General features: G+C 48.6%; 1 long non-coding RNA gene and 1 pseudogene across 2 annotated transcripts in view; both read right to left on the bottom strand.

Moving 5' to 3' along the window:
• LOC117095269 overlaps positions 1-23,022 on the bottom strand; it is a 247,749-nt gene that overhangs the window by 106,557 nt on the left and 118,170 nt on the right. The gene's annotated exons all lie outside the window — the stretch shown is intronic.
• LOC117094233 overlaps positions 1-23,022 on the bottom strand; it is a 30,955-nt pseudogene that overhangs the window by 727 nt on the left and 7,206 nt on the right.

The raw sequence follows: 23,022 nt of genomic DNA, 5'->3' as shown, positions 1-23,022 counted from the left end.
GGATGTGAGGGAACCAGTTGGAGGGAGGGAAAAGGCACACAACAGGTGCTCAGCAGTGGCTTAGGAATGAGTAGATGGATGAATGGATGAGCAGATGTATAGACGGATGGATGGATGCTTGGATGGATGGACGGACGGACAGATGAATGCGTGGACGGATGTGTTGATGGGTGGTTGGAATGATGTGTGTATGTATGGGTGGGTGGGTAGATAATGTATGGATGGGTGGAGGGTAGATGATGTATGTACATATGGATGCACAGATGGTGTATAGGCGGATGTATGGATAAAGAAATGGACAGATAGATGAATGGAGGGATGGATTAATAGGGAGATTGGTGGGTGGATGAATGATGGACAGATGGGTGAAAGGATGGATGGAAGGATGAACAGGTGAACGGATGGATGATGGAAGGATGGATGGAAGAACAGGTGAATGGATGGACAGACGGGTGAATGAATGGATGATAAAAGGACGTATGAATGATGGATGGATGAATGGACAGACGGATGGATAAATGGATAGATGGATGCAGGATGGATGGATGGAAGGATGAACAGGTAAAGAGATGGATGGTGGAAGGATGAATGGATGAATGATAAAAGGATATATGAAGGATGGATGGATGGATGGAAGGATGAACAGGTGAATGGATGGATGATAAAAGGATGGATGAATGGACAGAGGGATGGATGATGGATGCATGGATGACGGATGCATGGATAAATGGATGGTTGGATGGATAGAAGGATGAACAGTTGGATGGATGATGGAAGGATGCATGGATGATAAAAGGATAGATGGATGATGGATGGATGGAAGGACCCACAGGTGTATGGGAAGATGATGGAAGAATGGATAGATGGATGAATGGATAACGGATGGATGGATGGAAGGATGAACAGGTAAATAGATGATGGAAGGATGAACGGATGGATGGATGGAAGGATGAACGGATGGGTGGATGGACAGAGTGAACAGCACAGGGGCCCTCCTGCATCCCTTGCCACTCATCTGGATGTACAGGTCCACCAGCTTGCTCTGCTGCAGGATGCAGTAGATCTTCCCTGTTTGCAGCCAGGCATGCGCCTCTTTCTTTTGGAGGTGAATAAAAATCCCCAAGCTTTTTTGGTGTAGTCCAGAGTGGATCTGTAGGCCCTGGAATCAGACACAGTGTCAGAACAAGGGCTCTCATCCTCCTGGAACCAGTCTGCCTCCTCCCGTGGGTCTGGTGACAGATGAATCTGGAATGTGGGGACTGGGAACGGCCCTCTTGTGTGTGCAGTGTTCTGCCCTTCCCAGGCTGCTGGGAGGGCCAGGGTGAACACACATGGCATGGAAAAAATGAAGGACATCCTTCTGAGGGAATCAAGCATCATGCTGCCCTATGGCAGGAGGAGTGTGCTAGTCCATCTCCCCTGCCTCCCAGACATGGCCTGTGTCTTCTCCAGATGCACCAGGAGCCGTTAGTGTTCAGAAGCTATCTAGGCCGATGGTTCCCAAGGTGTGAAGGCATCACAGTCACTCGGAGGCCTGTCTGTATAGCTTGCTGGCCCTGCCCCCACAGCTTCCGGCTCCACAGGCCTGGGGCAGGCCCTAGAACTCCCACTTACCACCATCTCCTAGGTGACATGGATGCTGCTGTGCTCATCTAGGGACTACACTTTGAGAAACATGGCTCCAGCACACTGGCCCATTTTCCTTCTGTGAACCTGAGGCCAAGACTGGAGCCAGTCTCCCAGGTCCCCATGGAATCTGGCTCCTTCCCTGCTCTCTCAGTAAGTCCGACACTCGAGGGGCTGTGACTGCAGCAATGTCACCGGGAGCTGTGTGTGGGGTGGCCAGGGCCATGGTTACCCCACCAGGTCAGAATGCTCGGGGGAAGCCGAGTGGGCCACATATGGGATGTGAGACCTTGAAACCCTGCCCCAGGGAAGCAGGTGACACAATTGGCTCTGTCTTCTGTGGGAGAGAAGCCACAGGTGGCTGCTGTGGTCACATTTAAGGGGACAGATGAAGGCCAGGAGTGAAGATTTGGGGCAGGCAGAGGTCAGATGACAAAAGCCACCATAGTAGGAAGAACATCCCAGGGTGTACGTACTGCCTCTGCTGGGGTTGAGATGATCTTTGACCCAACAAGCGAGGCTCAAGCTGGGACTCGCAAGCCAGCAGCAGCCCTGGGCCAGCTTCCCTGTGCCCCCGCTCCCTGCCCTGCCCCCCCAGCCCCCTTGCCACCCTCCACAGCCCCACCACTGCAAAGCCAGCCCTGACCATCAGTGCCCAGAGACAGGTAGAGCTGACTGATGGTCTCCAGGAGCTGCCCCCTCCAGCACCTTGTCGGCCACCTTGAGGGCCAGGGAGAGCTGGAGCTCATGGTAGATGACACACTGGGCCTCGCTGGGCATGACGACGCTGTAGAAGTAGCACAGCCGCTGGACGGCCCGCAGCTGGCCTGGGCAGAAGACAAAATGGAAGATGTCAGCCTCCCAGTATGACATCTGGCTGGCTGGGCTCGGAGGCCCCTGCGCTGTGCTCGTTCCTTTCACACCTCTGTGAACCTGGGCCCTATAGGCGGGCAGCCTGAGCTCAGACAGGCCATGTACCTGTGCAAGGGCAGACGCCGAGCACACCGTGACACGGGCACAGCTTGGTGCACATGCTCATGGTAGGGGCTGGCCTTCTCTACAACCCCCAAGGCCGAGCTCCTGGCCAGGCTCGGCCCCAGCACCAGGCCATCTATTTCTGCTTCACAAAGTCCCTCTGGTCAGGACCAGGGCCGCCTTCAGCCTGAGCTGATGTAGGCCAGGGGCACAAGTAGCCCCTGTCGCAGATGGAACCCCGGGAGAGCAAAGCCAAGCGTCACATCTGCCACACATGGCATCATGTTGGGGGAATGGGGTTCAAAACCAGCCCCTGGTGTTCCCACACATGCTTCTTTCATGCAACCAGGCTCCAAACCCACAGGCTCACTGGCCTCTCCCAAAGTCAGGGTGCTGGGAACAGTGGAAAGCTTCTGATTTTCTAGTGTCAGAAACATTCCGAAGATTCACACCGGAAACCAGGTAGGCCAAATGGACATCTGTCACACACGCCACCCAACAACAGCTGAATACACAGTCCCCTCGAGCACCCATGGGACATTCCCCATGACAGACCATGTGCCAGGCCACAAAACGAGCCTCAGTGAATGGAGAAGGACTGAGACCAAAGCAGAGGTGTTCTTCAGCTGTACTGGCACGAAACTGGAAGTCAACAGTGAAGAAAACGTGGGAAATTCAAAAATATGTGGAAATTACACACTCCTAAACAACCAGTGAGTCAAAGAAGAGACCATCAGGGAAACTGAAAACTAATTTGAGAAGAACGCAAACAAATGCACAGCCCGGACCAGCGCGGTGGCTCCCGCCTGTCATCCCAGCACTGTGGGAGGCCGAGGCGGGAGGATCGCTTGAGTCCAGGAGTTTGAGATCAGCCTGAGAAAAATGGCGAAACCTTGTCTCTATAAAAAAAATACAAAAATTAGCCAGGTGTGGTGGTGCACATCTGTAATCCCAGCTACTCAGGAGGCTGAGGCATGAGAATGGCTTGAACCTGGGTAGAAGTTGCAGTGAGCCAAGATTGCACCACTGCACCCCAGCCTGGGCAATGGAGCAAAACCTAAAAAAAAAAAAAAAAAAAAAACCCACAGTGTATCAAAAACTCCAAGATGCAGCTAAGGCAGTGCTGAAAGGGAAATTTATCACTGTAAATGTCTACATTCAAAGAAAGAAGAAAAATCTCAAATCAAAAACCTAACCTTCCACCTTGAGAAACTAGAAAATGAACTAAACCCAAAGTGAATAAAAGGAAGAAAATAATAAACGTGAGAGTGGAAATGGGAAGTAAAAATACAGAGAATGGAAAAACAAAAGAGATAGTCAACAGAACCAAAAGTGGGTTTTTGAAAATAACAAAATTGACAAGTCTTTCACCAGACTGACCAAGAAAAGAAAGATGGGACACAAATGACTCAAATCAGAGACTGAGCACCATGGCTCACGCCTGTCATCCCAGCGCTTTGTGAGGCCGAGGAGGAAGGGTCGCTGAGGCCAGCATTCAAGACCAGCCTGGGGGAACATGATGAGACCCCATCTGTAATAAAAATAAATAAATAAACAATGACAAACCCAAGTTTCTGAAATCAGAAATGAAAGAGGAAACATTATTGCCGACCTGACAGAAATAAAAGGATTCCATGAAAACACTACGAACAATTGTACACCAACAAATCAGACCATCTAGACACAACAGCCAAACTCCTAGAAGGACACAAACTACCGAAAGTGACTCAAAAATGACCCCAAGTAAGCACGTGGGGTATCAACCCACCCTCGATCTCCTCGACCGTTCAGCGCAGGGTGGGGAGACAGGGAAGCATGATCTCTATTCCCTGGCCTGCGTTTCCAAGTCTGAATCCCCCAGCACCCCAGGGAGGGCCTCGTAGGAGGAGGTACCACAGGCTATTGTGCCAGGAGCCACCGGAGGCTGCAGTGGGGGCTGGGTTGCTGGGTTCCTGGAGGGTCTCCTTCCAATCAGAGAATACCCCTGGGGAAGAAGCCTGGGTATGAACCCCCCACCCCTCCTTGGGCAGATGTGTGGGACCGGGGCCCCTTCACACGGTCCTTTCCAAAATCTAATCCCTCCTAGGGCCAGGAGTGGGTGCCAGGCCTGTGCTGGGAAATGAGCAGGTTTGGTCACAGTCCCTGGGGCTCTGGTCCAGGCCACAGGAGGCACCTCTGAGTGGTCTCACTGTGCCATGACAAAACGCTGCAAGGCAGAGGGGACTCAACAGTATCCCTTGTCTCAGCCATTTCCCTGGACTCAACTTCCTCATCTATCCTCTGCGGCCTAGATTTCGGACAGCCCTGCCCACCTACTGTCCGTTCACTGCTGCGTGTGCAGTGACTGTTCGATAGCACTCCATGGCTCCCCAGTGCTCTTGGGGAAAAGGCCAAGCCACAGCCTGAGGCCCCAGGCCCTGCTTAGCTCTCCAGAAGAGCTTCTCACCATCCAGCACCCAACCCACCCACTCCCAACTCTGCACCTCCCTGTATGAGCCCTGCTCACTCACCCCCGCTCACACTCCACTCACCCCCGCTCACACTCCCGCTCACTCATCACGACTCACGTCCTACTCATCCCCGCTCACACTCCTGCTCACTCACCCCTGCTCACTCACCCCTGGGCCTTCACACAGGCTACACCGCCAGCCCCTCCCCCACCACCACTCCCTCATCCACACCTAGTACTTGACTAAATCCTCTCAACCCTCTGGTCCCAGACTAAAGAGGCTTCCCTAACCTGGGGCCAAGTGCTGCCCCACCATCATGCCACTCACCCTTTTGTGGCTTCTCTGGCCTGAAGCTCACGTTCCCACGCTCAGCACCTGCCTCCCAAGGACCCCACAAGCTCCATTTGTGGGTGGGGCCTGGCACACTCTGCACGAGCTGCTTTTGCATGAACTGCTCTGTGGCTTTGGGCAATCACCCACCACTGTGTCCTCTGTGAAGTGGGATGACCAGTGCGCAGGGCTGCCGAGACACCAAGCAGATAACACAGGCACAAGAACTGGCGTTCAGGGCCTGGCTCATGGAGGGGCCCCAAGTCCCAGCTCAGCAGCGCCTGCCTTGATCCCAGGGTTATGGCCAGGGATTCCCAGCACGCAGGACTTTCCGTGCTCAAGGCAGGATGGTGCCTGAGCAAACCGGAAAGAGCTGGCTGCCCCAGTAGGGCACAGAGGGCCTGGCCCTGCATGGGAACCGCCTGTCTCCAGGGCGCTTGCCAACATCTGCTGCTGGCCATGACTCAGCATTTTCGATGGTGGAAAAACCACCACTTGTTTCCGAATCACAAACCCCAGGTGTGCCCTGACCCGAGTGGCCCCAGAAGGCGCACAAGAGGAACTGGGGCACTCACTCTCCACGCGGTCCATCTCCACGGCGACCAGAAGGGCCCACTCATAGTAGCCCTTGCACTGCTGGGCCGGGCCCTGGCGGGTGCAGAGGTGACCCAGCTGCAGGAATACGTGGGTGAAGCCTCAGCCACACTCCAAACAGGGAAGCCTCGAGAACAGACGCACGGCCTCCAGGAGGTAGTGCTGGGCCAGCCTGCTGGCACCCGCGTGCAGGCACAGGGTCCCGAAGTTGACCAGCACCACTGCCTGGTTCCTCCGCTGGCCCAGGTCCCAAACCACCCATAGGGCGCGGTAGTAGCCCTCGGCTGCCTGCCTCGTCCGGCCCATCCTCTTCAGAGTCATGGCCACCATGTTGGCAATCACACCTTCCTGGTCTTCGCTAGCCACCACTGCATCCTGGACAGACTGCAGGATGTTCAAGGCCACCAGGCTCTGCCCATGAAGCACGTGCAGCCAGGCCAGGGCCACCAGGGGGTCCACGATGGCACAGACTCCGGCAACAGCACTGGCTTCCACCACCTGCGTCATGAAGGTGATGGCCGGCCCATAGTAGCCTTGGTGGCTGTACAGCTGGGCCAGGCTGGTGTGGAGAAGGTCACGCAGAGCCTCGCCTGTGCCCGGGGATAGGGAGGCCAGCGCTCGTTGAGGTAGTGGGAAGTCTGGGTGGGGAGGCTGTGGGGCTGGAGGGCGTTCTGGAGCACCAGGTTCACGCTCCTCAGCGAGCCAGCCAGCGAGTCCTGCATCCTCAATGAGGCCACCTTGACACAGCTCAGCACCAGGTGGGGCAGGCACTTGCAGCTGTAGATGTCTGCCAGGAGCAGGGAGCAGTCTCAGAGCCAAGCAGTGTCTGGGGCTCCCGAGTCCCTGTGCAAAAGCAACCGCCGCTCTGGGAAGGACGGGGCCTCCTCGGGCTGCTTGAGGTGCACGTGGTGCCTGGCCAGCAGGAAGCAGGCCCGGGCCTCGGCCTGCAGGCTCTGGCCACCCACCGCCCACTGCAGCGCCAGCTGCAGGAGCTCCCCGTTCGCCTCGGTGCTGTAGATATGGCCGGGCGTCCCCAGGAGCAGGGCCATAGCTTTGGGAACCACCTGTGTAAAGTTCTCCCGGTTCTGCTTCTGGTAAATGCTGGTCAGGTGGGTGTACACAGCCACCACCTGGAACAGGTCCCCGAAGCTGCCCTCCAGGGTCCCCAGTGTTTCCTCAAAGTACACCCGGGCCTGGGACAGCTTGAGCCTCCTGCTGCACAGCTGCCCCAGGAGGAAGCAGAGCCTGGCCAGGGCCAGGAGGAGGCCAGCTTTCCTGGCCGCCCCTCGAGCCTGTGCCAGGCGCCCAGTCAGCTCCTCCTTGTCGCTAAAGCTGCAGAACATGCCGCTCAGCCATGGCAGCGCCACGTTGTACAGGCCACGGAAGCTGGCCTTGTATCCGGGGGTGTTCAGGAACAGCAGCCGTGAGCTCAGGGCCTCTGGATCCTCCCAGTCGTCTTCAGCTTCCAATCAGAAGGAGGGCTCCTCGGGGTCCTGCAAGCTCACGTTGCTGGATGCCGCACAGAGACCCCAGGACTCTGAATCCTGGTGGCAACCTGGGCAGGTCTTGCATTGTTCCAGAACATTCCTCACCTTCGGAAGGGTCTCCTGTGGCTCCAGGCCCAGGCAAGGTGGAGGTATTTCTGCAAGTCACAAAAACACCTAGACAGATTAGACTCCAGCAGTGAGTCCTTGGTCCACTGGGGGCAGGGTCCCCACATCCCGGCCCTCTGTGTCCCTGGCGCAGCTTGCCATGAGTCCTTGAGAATTATGTGCAATGCAAACCCGGGCCTAGAGCACGTAGGAACTCTGGCACTATCTGGACAGAGAGAACACGCAGGCCCGTGGCCCGACTCTCCTATGAAATCACCCTCCTGCCTGCTTTGTCGCCCACCTGACAGCATGGTTTGAGGAGACTATGTCAGCTCAGTGATCCCTCAGAGATGCCTTTCCCTTTCGAAAGAATCAAAGCCTTCTAAGTGGACCCATGTGTATGCAGCACCACAACTACAAATGTAACTTCTGTCACATATTGGGCCCCCGGTGGGGTACCGGAATCCATGAAATCCTCAACAGCCAATCAGAGCTATGGATCAGCTCAAAAGCTGCTATGCAAAATTGGTAAAGCCACCGATGGCACAGGACAGGGGTGTTGTACCCAGGTACCAAGCTCTGTGCAGGGAAACGGACCATCCCTGCAGGAAGGATGGGAAAGCTTCCAGACCTCTGAGGCCACCTTCACCTTGGATGGTCTGAAAACCTGAAGCCCACAGTTCCTAAAGGGTTCACAAAGGCCAGCCTGCTCCAGCAGCCCACTGGCGCCTGCTGGCTTTGGTGGATTCCTAGCCAAAGCCCCCTCCCAGAGGTGAGCAAACAAGCGCATTTCCTGTTGGAAAACCTGGGATGAAAGGAGGCATTATTGGGAAGGAAAACACCTAGATTGAAACAGACTCTCTGTTTCAAGCTCACATGTAAAAAGTATTTTCAATACAAACTGCCTCCTTATTTATCTGTAAAGCCTTGGAATTAAAAAAAAAATAAATATGATTTAGAGGCAAATGTCTGACTTGACTACACTAGATTAGCTAAGAAATCTCCCCTAGTCGGCAGAGGCACACAGCCCCTCCCAGCCACTACCCTGGCCTCCGGGCAGCTGGAGAGCCACGTGCCTTTGCTCCAGTGACTTTGGCAGAGGGTGGAACCACCCCCTCCCTGAGGCAAACCTACAACAGCTTTCCTTCCCCACTGGCTCCCCTCAGGAAGGAGCAGACCCTTCAGGGACCTCAGTTGAGGCCCCTGCAACCTAAGGCTCTGAATTCTGCTACCCGCTGAGGACAGTGTGGCCTCCTATCTCTGAGGCAGAGCACAAGGTGAACTGCAGCTTCTCCGGGTCATGAAAAAGGAACCCACAGCTCCATGTGGGCCCCAGCAGTGGAAAGGATGCCCCACCTCGGTCGGGGACCAGGCGGGGGTCAGCATGTTCATTGGAAGAAGTGTGGGACCCCACGGCCTCCAGTGCCAGAGTAGACGGGAGGTTCAGGCCCACCTCAGGCGATGTTCCTCAAGCCCCCGGCCCACACCACGGAGGGGTGACAGCCGCTTCCAATGCCCAAAGTACTCAACTCTGTCCCCTCCCCCGGCGTTACTCCAAGGCCCAGCTCATAACCAGACGAAGCCTGAGACACGGGCAAAACCTACCTTGTTCCTGTGGCTGCTCCTTCTCAGCTTCCTCTACTGAGTCTGGCAAGGGACAAAAGAGAAGCAATGAACACCCCCAGCCAGCACCTCTGGTCTTATGTCGGGTTGAGCTGGGTGTCGGTGTTGCAGGGTGAGAGCATTGCAGGGGGCAGGGGTTGAAAGTCATATCATCCTCTTCCCTCCTGGATCATGGGAACAACATCACTGGGGGGTGTACACTTTCTGCGATATTGGGAGTAACATCGTCTTCTGTGCCTTGGAATATTAAGGACAATATCACGGGGGGGCGTGTACATCTTCTGCAATATTGGAATAATATTATCCCCTCTCCCCCTGCATACTAGGAAAGATATCACAGAGTGGGTGTTCACCTCCTGTGATATGGGGATTCATACCATCTTCTCCCCTTCCGGATATCAGGAAGAGTATCACACGGGGGTGTACAGTGTCTGCGATACTGGGAGTCATATCAACCTCTCAGACTTGGAATATGAAGAAGAATATCACAGGGTGGATGTTCACCCCCTGCCATATTGGGAGTAATATCAGCCTCTCCTCTCCATGGATATTAGGAACAATATCCCAGGCTGGATGTACGCCTCCTGCTCTACGGGGAGTCATATCATCCTCTCCCTTCCAGGATATTAATAACAATATCACAGGGTGGGTGAACACAGCCTGCGATACTGGAATTGTTATCATCCTCTCCCCCTCCAGATACTAGGAACCATATCACAGAAGAGTTGTATCCACCCTGCGATATTGGGAGTAATATCATACACTTGTTCTGTGAATATTAGGAGTAATATCACCAGGTGGCTGTCCATTCATTGCCATGTTGGGAGTCATGTCATACTCTACCACCCGGATATTAGGATCAGTGTCACAGGGTGAGTGCACACCTACTACGGTATTAAAACTAAGATCATGCTCTCTGTCCCTGGATATTAGGAACAACATCACAGGTAGGTGTACACTCCCTACGGTATTAGAAGCAATAATATGATTAATTAGTAAACATCAATGATAGATTTTAATAATTATCAGGCTGGTCTAGAACTCTTGACCTCAGGTGATCTGCCTGCCTCAGCCTCCCAAAGTGCTGGAAATACAGGCGTGAGCCACTGCGCCAAGCCAACACTTCTTGACATCCCTTTTTGGACCTCAAATTTAGCATGCCAAAAACACACTTTTGATTCCCCCTGCTATAACCCACTCCTCCCATAGTCTTCCCGAACCCAATAACAGCATCTCTCGTCTTCCAGTTACTCAGGCCAAAATCCTTGACATCATCCTTAAAACTTCTTTTTCTCTCTCTTGTCATCCAACCCATTTAAACTCTCCTTTCAAAATATATGCCAGACCTAACCACTTCTCACCTTTCTTATCATTTCCAACCAGGTCCAGCCCTCATCATAGCGATTTGGGTTACTGCAAAAGCCTCCCCATCGCCAGGCACAGTGGCTCACGCCTGTAATCCCAGCACTTTGGTAGGCCAAGGCAGGTGGATCATCAGAGGTCAGGAGCTCAAGACCAGCCTGACCAACATGGTGAAACCCCTCTACTAAAAATACAAAAAATTAGCCGAGCATGGTGGTGGGCGCCTGTAATCCCAGCTATCCGGGAGACTGAAGCAGGAGAATCACTTGAACTCAGAAGCCAGAGGTTACAGTGAGCCGAGATCGTGCCATTGCACTGCAGCCTGGGTAACAAGAGCGAAACTCCATCTCAGAAGGTAAAAAAAAAAAAAAAAAAAGCCTCCCAACGCACCTCTCTCCATCCGCCTTTCACTCTGCCCTGCATTCTAGCTTCCACTCTCAAACATTTCAGAAAAAAAAAAATTATATCCACAGAGAGAGAAAAAGAAAGTACAAATGCGGTGAAATGTTTGGGGAATCTGAGGGAAGAGTATATTGGAATTCTCTGTACTATTTTTGCAACTTTTCAATAAGTCTGGATTATTTCGAATTCAAGAGTTAAACAAAGAAAAACAAAACACTATCTCCCTTTGTGAATCCATCCTGTCTTTCCCCTGACAACTTAAGACCACTCTCAACTAAGCACATCTATTTTTTCATGAACACTAAAAGAACTCTTGCCTAGTTTTGACTTTCTGTGCTTGGCAGTAGACAGTGTGTGTGCGTGTGTGTGTATTTCATATATATGTGTTGTGTATATATATGTGTGTGGTGTGTCTGTACATATATATAGAGAGGAATATATATGTGTGCATATATATTAATATATATTTTATATTTACAATGGTAATGTGTATATATATAAATATATGTGTGTGTGTAGATATATATAATACACACCCCATAGCCTGTCCTTAACCAGTTCTAAACTTTGTCGGAAAAACACATATCTAAGCAGAGAATTTCAAAGTAATATGATGAATATTTTGATACACGGATATGTTGCTATGGAACACGCTGCTAAGACACAAAACCTCCTAGATGGGGCAATGAATGAACAAAGTTTTGCACCTACAGTCACCCCCTCTGATATCCCCTCAAACGTTTATAGTTATATGCATTTGTTTCCCCCAGGACCCCCGTTTCATAAGGGTTAGTCCTAGAGCCTAGCAAGTTCCTACTACAGCTGGCACACATATGCCATTCAAGAAACAGTGGCGGAGTGAATGACGAGTTAAGAACCATTTGTCAGCCAGTGATCAGTAATACAACATGCACTGGTATGCAAATTACATTGTTGTTGAAAGCAACAGCAGGATCACAAATTATCTTTCCAGAGAAAGCAAACCTCAAAAGCTTCTTTACCTACTAAAGCACATTATAAGAAGCTCCCCTTATATAAAAGAAAACCACATTCGTTATCAATGGCATGTAAACCTAATAAGCCTTCATCTCTGATGACATCTCTTCCATCCCCAGGGCTAGATAAAGGAGGTTCCAGAAATCCTGGTAGTTGTGAAGGGTGCTCCCAGCTCTGACAGTCTTGAACCCTGCGGGCGCGGAGGTCACACAGCAGAAGAACCGAGGGAAGCATCATCAGGCTTCGAATATGTTTGACCCAGAGATGGCAAAGAGGCTGCAGCCAACTGAAAACACCAGAGATTCATGGTGGCCACCTGAGGGGTTGTGCTCTTAAAAAACAAAAATAAAAATTAAAAATTAAAAAATTTAAAAAGAAAGGGGTCAAGAATCCATCAGGTCTGACTGAGACGTGTATCAGTGACTAACACCCCGTATGGCAAAAGTACTCCGGTGCGCTTTGGGTACTCACAGCTTCAGCAGTATTCAAAGGCGTGTGCTTCCCTAAGACTAAGCCACAGGAATAGCCCCAGCAACACTGCCAGGAGAAACGTCTAACATGGATTCGGCTAGAAATGCAGTTGTCTTTCAGAAATTAACACTGAATAAATCCTGACTTATTAGCGCCTGTGAGAATGACATTCTCAATGATAACAGTTATCACTACAATCTCCAAACATCTGCGATCCTGCAGGAACTGTGACAGTGCAGGCCACATATCCAGAATGCTTCCCAGACTGCCTGTTACAGAATAAAAGAAATGAAACCCCCCAAGAATGTCTTCACTCACATTCAGCCAGTTGTTCCTTTGTGTGCATCTCTGTGCTAAAATGGCCATTCTTCCCCACAGCCTGCAGTCATATGCTCAAATAAATGAGACTCACATGAAGCCAGAAACGTGCAGATGCCAAGGAAACCAACACAAACGAAATGGGCTGGAGAGTGTGGCCAGGAGGATGGTACTTCCCAGGAAGCAATTATTTCATCTCTGCCCATGAAGCAGGCAGCTGTCATTGTCCCCCAGGCCCATGCCAGCCACTCGAAGTAGGTTCTCACCAAACTACCTCCAACAATCAACATAAATACACCACACAATTGGCTTCTGAAAGGACACCTTGCAACCAACAAGAAACTGTTAGCACAACTTTGAAAAAGTGTGCAACTAAAAACCTTGGAAAGGGATAAACACTGCCACGTTTTGACTTAAATACTGTTACGTGGTAGCACCGCAATAATTCACTGAAACAAAGAATGAATGAGGAATATGTTTATAGAGGAATCAGAGGAAGCATGACTAATCATTTAAAGAAATAGGTCAAGAAACTGCTAGGTTCAAATCCTACCGTGAGACACTCTCAGGGCCTTAGGCAAATTCACTTCTCTTGGGCCTGTTTCTAGGTTCATCAAAAATCTGCTTTGGACTAGGGAATCTGTTGTTTTCCACTGCCTTCCTTCTGCGATTCCAGCCCAGATTTTAGGACTGCTCTCCCACTTGGTATATGAAAGCACTTTCTATGTATAATAGCAAGAGTACATTTCTGTGTTGAATGCGGTTTGGGACCTACTCTACGAGGAAGAATATCATCATGTAACTTTAAGCATGATGACAACGCGCACTCTAGATAAGGATAACACATAAGATGTGGCCATACACCTGTGTGTGCCTGGCAGGGAGATGGGGAAGTCTCATTTAATGAAGCCGGGGTACCTGTTGCACCTTAACATCCTCAGTCCACATCAAGTTCACAACGTCCTTCTGACATCAAACCACAGGTATCACATACTTTTCCATACTTTCTACCCAAGATTAAATTATGCAGAGCACCGTGATAAAGACGCCCCATCCCCAGCATGTTGGCTCTCATTCTGTAGAATTACATACTTTTCGTGCAAAATGATCACCAGGCTGCAGCGGCAAGCAAGACTGGGCTCCGTGGGGACAGCACGCCCTGCAGCAGCCACCACTCCTGTCGCCACACTCTGATGCAGCTGCAGAGAAGCTGTGGCTGAGGCCATTCACTTTGTGAGAGAACTGCACAGGAGGGAAAAGGTAGGGAATGTCGGGAAGAGGGCAATGTCATGCTTCTGAGCCCAATCCAAGCCACAGCATCCCCTGTGACTTGTACATATATGCCCAGATGGCCTGAAGTAACTGAAGAATCACAAAAGAAGTGCAAATGCCCTGTCCCACCTTAACTGATGACATTCTACCACAAAAGATGTGAAAATGACCGGTCCTTGCCTTAAGCGATTATATTACCTTGTGAAATTCCTTTTCCTGGCTCATCCTGGCTCAAAAAGCTCCCACACTGAGCACCTTGTGACCCCCACTCCTGCCCACCAGAGAACAACCCCCCTTTGACTGTAATTTTCCTTTACCTACCCAAATCCTATAAAACGGCCCCACCCTTATCTCCCTTCACTGACTCTCTTTTTTTGGACTCAGCCCAACTGCACCCAGGTGATTAAAAAGCTTTATTGCTGACACAAAGCCGGTTTGGTGGTCTCTTCACACGGACGTGCATGACAGGCAGGTGCAGAGCCAGGAAAGGACCGTGATGAGAACAGAAAGGAATGCGCCTCCCTGTACTCACACTCGGATTTTATGACAATGTGGGCAGGGGGCTGAACTGCATGCCTGAGAACATTCCTCCAAGCTCTTTTGCTGATTTTCTAAATATTGGTGTAAAATCTGAACTCAGACAAAATTTTTTTAAATCGCTTCAATCAACATCTTTGTCTAGTGCTCAGCATCATGTCTACATGATCATCTAGAAAACCAATTTCTGTTCTAAGGCTCACATCCTCCTATAAAGTCCCAGGGATTTTACAAGGGAATGCACCTCTCATTAGCATCAAGAACACACAGAGAATAGAGTTGGTGCTGCATCTGTCTTCCTAAAATTACGGATAATTACCAGCCCACAGTGGCCCTAATCAGATTTGAGTAGTTCCTTAGACAGGAAGCTAAAGTGCCTCAGCCCTAAACTGAGAAAAAAAGAGAAACTGGAGTGCTCTAGGTGTGATTTTTTCCCCCTTGTTCTAAAGTTGCTGTTCCCGAATCTCCTTCTACTGTCTTGTTTATAGAATGTATGAGAAACAGGGAAATTCAAAGACATGATAGAAATGGCGACTTCTTCTAGGTACAAACTTTGTGAACATTATTTTCAGCTGCTGGGTTTTTCTCCACAAACTGTGAGCCTGGAGTACATTTTCTCCCTCATGGTTACACATTCAGAGTCAGGGAATGTGGCTTTAGCAGTAAAGAGGGGAGTGCAGTGAGAAGTGACCGGACACTGAGAAGGACAGACAGGGACTACCTCGGTGGCCTGCAGCACTCCTGGGCCTCCACCTTTACTTTTCTATCTGTACAAGGGATCTAAAGGCCCGTGATTCTAGGCCATGACAGCTCTTCATACACACATACAGAAACATCACACGCCTATGTGAAAAGCTGTGACACTTGGCTGATTTCCTGAAGAAGTTATTTTGCATCATTTCTCCTCAAGTACTCCACCTCCTTCCAGACAAGTATCTGAGGATGATGGGCTATCCCACAGTCATGTGTGTAACCTCTCCTGCTTACAATTCCTGTTCACATAGCATTTTCCAAAAGCATTTGCTGTGAAGTGACAGAAGAAAGAAGAATAAGGTTCTTTCAGCCCATTCATTCATTCATTCATTCATCCAACAAATATTGACTCACTATCTACGTGTCAGGCACTGGTGATATAACAGGGAACATATATTTTTGTAGGTAGAGACAGACAACCAAAAAGTATGTTAAAGACTGATCAATGCTGTAGAGGAAAATACACCAGGAAACAGGAAAGAAGAATACCCCTAGCCACCCTACACTGGGGTGATGCTAGTGTTACAAAATGGAGACAGCGGCTGGGCGCGTGGCTCACACCTGTAATCTCAGCTCTTTGGGAGACTGAGGCAGGCAGATCACCTGAGTTCAGGAGTTCAAGATCAGCCTGACCAATATGGCGAAACTCTGTCTCTACTAAAAACAAAAAAATTAGCTGGACGTAGTGTCACATGCCTGTAATCTCAATTACTCAGGAAGCTGAGGCACAAGAATCCCTTGAACCTGGGAGGCAGAGGTTGGAGTGAGCCGAGATCGTGCCACTGCACTCCAGTCTGGGTGACAGAGCAAGACTCTGTATCAAAAAAAGTAACAATAAAAAAAATGTAAACAGAGAGTAAGATACCAAAAGAAAGAACATGAACGATTAATTGTAACAAAAGCCTTTGTAAGCTGATACTTTCCTTCCTGGATCCTTATCCCTTACAAATGGAAAAAAAGGGCGGGTAGGGGGTAGCATCAAAATGATGTTTTAAGATGGCTTCGGGTTTCAGATGTCTGACAGCCATACGCATGTACTTCAAGGAAAAACTTCTAGCCCTATAAACCATCTGGGCAATGGTTTAATGTCTTTTTCTTTTTTTTTTTTTCAGGGAGTTTTTAAAACACAGAAAAATGTGTGTGTTTATTTGGCTGCTCTGTGCCCGCACACGTGCAAACTGTGCTAACAGGTTTTTCCATGTTTTGCTGAATTTGCCAGCTTGCCATAAGCACGCTTCCATGTCTTAATGAAATAGCACAAACACCCAAAAATGCAAATCAAGACAAGCTGTCCCTTCAACTGCTGCTGCCATGATGACAGCGAGCGACCATTAGCCAAATCAATACCCGGAGACTGAAGCTGTCCGGCAGAGAGCACAGGGTCGATTGCTTTTCCCATAACATTTAAAGAAACAGCGGAAACAGCTCTCTACACAGGACAGACACGTCCAATACTGCCAATGCCCAAAATACTTTCTCCATCCCACTATCTATATGGAATTCAAGTTCCTTCCAATACCATGAGTAACGCCAGTGGTAGACTATGTTTAGCCATAGTGACCCATTAGCATTCTTTTTCCTCTAAAATGTTGAAATAATAACATTGAGTGTGCACTTACGATGTGAGTTTGATCTCGTTTGGTTCTCGTTGAAATCCTGTAAGATCAGTACCATATTCTCTCATTTTTCATAGATGAGGAAACTAAGGCAGAGAAAGGCTAAGGAAGTTGTCCATGGTCACAGGTTATTTAGGAACTTTTCTCCAAACTTTCAAAAGTTAACTACTGCCACTATTACAAATGGGTTTTTGTTTGTTTTTTTTTTTTTGAGACACGGTCTTGCTCTGACCAGGCTGGAGTGCAGTGGCGTGATAATGGTTCACTGCAGCCTCAACTTAACAGGCTCCAGTGATCCTCGCACCTCAGCCTCTCCACTATCTGGGATTACAGGCATGAGCCACCACACCTGGCTAATTTTTTAATTTTTATTTTTTCTAGGGATGGGGTTTCACCATGTTGCCCAGACTGGTTCTAAACTCTGGGCTCAAGAGATCCTCCCAGGTCAGCCTCCCAAAGTCCTGGGATTACAGGTGTAAGCCACTGTGCACAGCCCTACAAAGGTGACTTATACAAAGTCAGAGCAGTGAGCAGGAAGAGAACAGAGATTTCAGCGAGTCTCCTGGCTGTTGCAACACCATATCCTTCCTCCATACCGTCATGTATCTACACACACCAAGCTCTTAGACGTTGAAGGCAGGCCAGCTCAGAGACGGAAGAGCAGTAAAGAAAGAGAAGATGCAGACATGCGTATTGATTTCAGCTCGAGCATGCCTCTCTGCAATGCAGCTGCACAGGCAGAAACCAGGGGCCGTGAGTCTGAGGCAGTGTGTTTGGTTCCTGGCAGGTAATCTTTTGGGAGACCATCCCGTAAATTAGTGTTACACTTCTCAAAAAGGAAGTGTGACTTTTACAGAAAAATCAATTCCATTTGGGAGAAAGGCCTAATAAAACCACAAAAGGATAATACATTCATACAACAACAAATTCAATTCATCTCTCACAAACTGAAATCCCAAAGCCCTCTGGGCACACAGCTGCTTTTCTGAGCTGAAATTCAACTCCAGTTGAGAAACAGGTCAACTTTTCTAAAAAGATTTCTTTTTCACATGCCTTAAATAAAAATTCCTTTCCCTCACTTGTCATTTTTCAGATTGAATGTCTCTGCTGGCCTTCCTCTCATTTAGGCCATGAGCACTGACTGCATGTCTGCTACGGCCAGGACTCCAAGGGAGGCACCCTAGGGAACACAGATGACCGCAGCACAGCGACACCCTCAAGGAGCACACACGGGGAAGGCAAGATGATACAATCGCAGCCTTCACACAGAAAAGAACTTGGCATCCATAGCCCGTCCCATTTCTAGAAAACAACGATGCTGAGTCAGTAACATTTACGGAACAGCCTGCAGTGTGGAGGCAGGCACGAGGGGGCTCCATGCGGGGAAGAGCACCTTCAGAAGGGGCATGCAAACAACGTGGAGGCAGGAGACGCCCCCACTCACAAGGGCCAGCCTGGGGGCCTGAAGAAATGCCCATGGATCTGGGAGGAGGGAGAGAGGACAAGATACTTAAATGCTCCAAAATGAATAGAAGCCTCCCAAGAACCTCCCCCGAAATGGGGCAGAGATTTACAAAAGACCAAACCGAGCATGCGCAGTTACCTGAGCATAGCGCCACCAGAGCGAGCTATTCCAGGAAGAAACAGGGTCCCTAGAAGCCTGAGCCTCTACTCCCAGCTCTGCGACTCATTCACCCTATGACCTTGGTGAAGGCTCTTAGCTTCTGTGAGCCACAAGAGAATCACGGGAAAACAGAAGATAGGAAAACTGCCCTGCCTTTTTCACAGAACTGCTGAGGGAATAAAATCAGATAATGGATGTTAAAATTCTCTGTGAATTACGAAGCATAATACAAACGTATGAAATCATTCTTACCATTCATAACAGCACTGTAAAATTAAGAGCAGAGTTAAGACCACAGCATTTTCCACACCCTTACTCCCGAGAAAAATAGTGAGTCCAGCCGATGTATTTGGGCAACCCCAGTATCTAGGCTTCGAGAGCCTCCAACAGCTCGTGAACTCTGACAGTATCACTCCAGCCCAGTGCTCATTAAGTTCTCCAAGACAGCCAACTGACAGAAAATACTACAGCTTTTTCAGCTGGGCTTGAAGCCCTCCAAGCTCACAGCACAGCTAAACAATGAAGAAGAGGTTTTCTGCCACTAGACTCCAAAGCTGGCTTTTGTAGATTCCCATAGAAAGAACATTCAAGGCCGGGCATGGCGGCTCACGCCTGTAATCCCAGCACTTTGGGAAGCCGAGGCAGGAGGATCACCTGAGGTCAGAAGTTCAAGAACAGCCTGGCCAATATGGCGAAGCCCCGTCTGTACTAAAAATACAAAAATTACCCGGGCATGCTGGCGGGCACCTGTAATCCCAGCTACTCAGGAGGCTGAGGCAGGAAAATCGCTTGAACTCAGGAGGCCGAGGTTGCAGTGAGCTGAGATCATGCCACTGTACTCCAGCCTGGGCAACAAAGCGAAACTCCATCTCAAAGAAAAAAAAAAAAAAAGACAGAGCATTCTTTTTTGCTGATGTTAAATTTCCTGTGCTTAACACAGATAAATCATACAACACTGAAATCCTGAAAAACATATCATAAAAAGCATTTAGTGACTGAAAAGATATTCAATATAACCTGTAACAGTGAGTTCCCCTCCTCTTTCCAGCCAGCTCCACTCACGCTGTGACCCTTAACAATGCTTTCACTAAAACAGAGGAAAATTAAGAGGACCGCTTACCCCACTCAGCTGACAGCTAAACCAGTGCTTCTCCCCGGGCTCACTAAAGATGACCTTTACCCAAAACCAGGCTGCCACAACCCTGTAACTGTTGACTAACAATTTCAAAATTCCCATCTTCTTTATTCACTCCTAAGGAAGATGAACTGAAGCCAGGTGTCTCCAAGTCAGAACTAACAGAGGCCTTAAACATCAGATGGCCCATCCCCTTCTTTGACAACCGGGGGATCTAAAGCTGAGCTTATGGAAGAAAACAGCCTGTTGAGTAACAAAGCGAAAACCAAAGCCTAGTCACCTAACCTCTGGTCCAGAACTCCTGCAACAATCCAGCACCTATACAGGATGAGTCTCCCTAACCAGAAACTCCAAAATCCACAACTTTTTGAGTGCTGACGTGACACTCAACGAAATGTTCATTGGAGCAGCTCAGATTCTGGATTTTTGAATTCAGGATGCTCAGCCAGCAAGTATAATACAAATATTCAAAAATCCAAAAATGTAAAAAAATCTGAGACACTTCTGGTTCCAAGCAGTTTGGATGAGGGATATTCAACTTGCATTTTTTTTTTTCCTCTAATGAAGGAAATTAAAAACAAGGCCCGAGCAAAGTCATTCAATCCATACTAAAGTCATTCAACAGTTTAATTCGTACCCATTTAAAGTTAAGTGCTACCCACAGATATTTAAAAGGGTGAACACATACATGCCTATAATCCCAGAATTTTGGAAGGCCGAGGCGGGAGGATCACCTGATGTCAGGAGTTTAAGACCAGCCCGGCCAGCATGGTGAAACTCCATCTCTACTAAAAATGCAAAAATTAGCCAGGCGTGGTGGTGCACACCTGTTATCCCAGCTACTCGGGAGGCTGAGGCATGAGAATTGCTTCAACCTGGGGGGAGCCGTTGCAGTGAGCCAAGATCACACCACTGTACTCCAGCCTGGACAAGACAGCAAGACTCTGTCTCAAAAAAAAAAAAAAAGAAAGAAAATTAATTTAAATTCTGTTTGCAAATGGAGCCCATGTTCCCAGAACACAAGCCCTGCTCTATGCTCTGAGGGCACACAGGGTGCCCCTTTATCTTAATACTCACCATATTCCATGGCAGCCATTGGCACGTGTCTGTCCATTGCACTAGACTTCCTGCGCATGAGGCAGGAATCATATATTATTACCTTTCTGTTCCCACTGTCTGGCCTAGAAGACACTCAGTAAATGATTACTGAACTAAGTCAGTTACTAAGACATGTTAAACTTGTATTAAGAAAATTGATTTAATAAGTTTGCCAATGCAGCATTCATACCACACAGCTTAAATCTCAACCCACGCATTTATCTTGTGTTCTGCTAGATTATCTCCTACTCACATTCAGGAGGCACCTAGTATGTGCTAGGCATGACTAATTGCTGGGGACCTAGCAGTGACAAAACAACATTCCTTGTTCAAAGACAAGTCCTACTATAAAGAGGAATAGAAGGAACAGGCTAGATTGATGAGAGAGCTAAGAAAAGGACAGGCTGCCATGGGAAGCACCTGGTCTTGTCTGGATGGTACAGAGTTAATGAAGTCTGAGTGCTTCGTATAGCATAAGATCATCTCCTCCAAAGAAGCGAATGAAGCTTTGATTCCCCAGTACCAGAAGTCACCATAAAGGTGCGTACGGCCACATGCTTAGTGTAGGAAGTGAAACCAAACAAAGCTCCAACTTCCAGAGGCAACGGTCCAATTATGAAATCCTCTGGCTACGTTCAATTGAAATTCAAGGTATTCAAGAGGCCAATATTTAAGTGATAAATTATCCCAACCACTTAAAACTAAAGAAGTCTTTGGTTCAAGGGGTAAGGGTATAGTACCTTTTACAAATTTATTAACTATTCATATTTACATTTAAATATGATGATGGTCTAATAATAACTTTACTGAGTAGTTGCTATGTGTTAGGCACCAAACTAAGCACTTTACACACACATTTGCACGATCCTGTGAGATGATAATGACCCCTTGTCATCCCATTTCATAGATGAAAGTCAGGTTTAGATAAGCTTAAAAACTTGCCCCAAATGACACAGCTAGTTAGCAAAACCCACGCAGCCTGACTCCATAGGCCTTGCTTAAAGAAGTAATATTTATAAACGGTCCAGCACAGAGGTGATACAAACAAGAGTTCAATAAATGCCTAAAGAGTACTTCATACCCAAAATCGTCTCCTGCCAATCAAACTAGACTTACTCTGGTTCTGCAGAATCAACTGTCAAATTGTTCCATGAAGAAACGGTGGAATGGGTAGAGATCAGAATAGAGTGAATAACTGGTAAATATACTTCATGGCAGGTAGTAACAGGATGTGGCATTTGGCTATTTCCACATTTGTTTGCATAACATTTTTTTCACAGTTCTAAAGCACAAGAACCATTCTTAACTGGTGAAAGCATAAGGCACATCTATGATCCAGGCCTCCAATTCACTGTGGAGCAGTGGTTCTCAACCTTTACGGTATATCCGAACCTCCTGGGGGTTTTTAACAGCACTATAGCTGCCCAGGCTCTATTCTTGCAGATTCTATTTCAACAGGTCTGGAGTAAGCACGCATGCTTTTTTCACAGCCCCCCAGATGCAGCTAGGTTTGCAAACCACTGTCCAAGATGCTCTCACACTTCCGCTCAGTTCAACACACACTCACTGAGATTCTAAGCACTACGAATCAGGCTAAGTTCACAAGTCAGCCTCCACTCCCTAATAATATTGGCAAAGAAACCAATATCAGAGATTTATTCCAGTCCAAACCAAATAAATTACCGGGTGAAAAAAATGCCCTGGCATAGTTTGCCATACAAAACAACTTCCTGTATCTTCCCGGTCGGTAGCCTAGAGACTGACTCTGAGCCATGAGAATTCAGAACCAGGGGAAAATGCCAGTCTGAGGCATCTGCCACACTCCTAGCACACCCCCAAAAGTGCCCAGCTACATTTCACATCCACTATCCTAACAGGTGTCAAAATAAGGAAGAGCAGTGCAATACAGAAAACAGAGCCTGCTGAGCATCAAAAGCCTGGGGAATTCCAGTCGTAGCCCTGCTACCAATCGGTCTGGTCACTTCTCTCTGGTCCTGGTGTGGCCAACAGTTATGCGAGAGAGTGAGGTATAAAAACACAGATGTCAGGCAAGCTCCAACATCCAAAATACATAGAAATTAAAAAGCATTAAGGTGATATCAAGGAATGTATGCCATCAATCAGAAAAGACACTGAAGTATTCCTTTTTCCATTCTTAAGAAATCAAAAGTGGAAGCAGAAAATTGAGCAATCAGCCTACCTAGTTGACTGGGGCAACAGAATACTCTCACGGATTCTGCTCACAACA

Source organism: Trachypithecus francoisi, unplaced genomic scaffold (assembly GCF_009764315.1).
Source record: "Trachypithecus francoisi isolate TF-2019V2 unplaced genomic scaffold, Tfra_2.0 Lachesis_group13, whole genome shotgun sequence".
NCBI classification, from domain to species: domain Eukaryota; kingdom Metazoa; phylum Chordata; class Mammalia; order Primates; family Cercopithecidae; genus Trachypithecus; species Trachypithecus francoisi.
The sequence above is the reverse complement of the archived record's forward strand: the minus strand, read 5'-3'. Positions and strand labels throughout refer to the sequence as shown.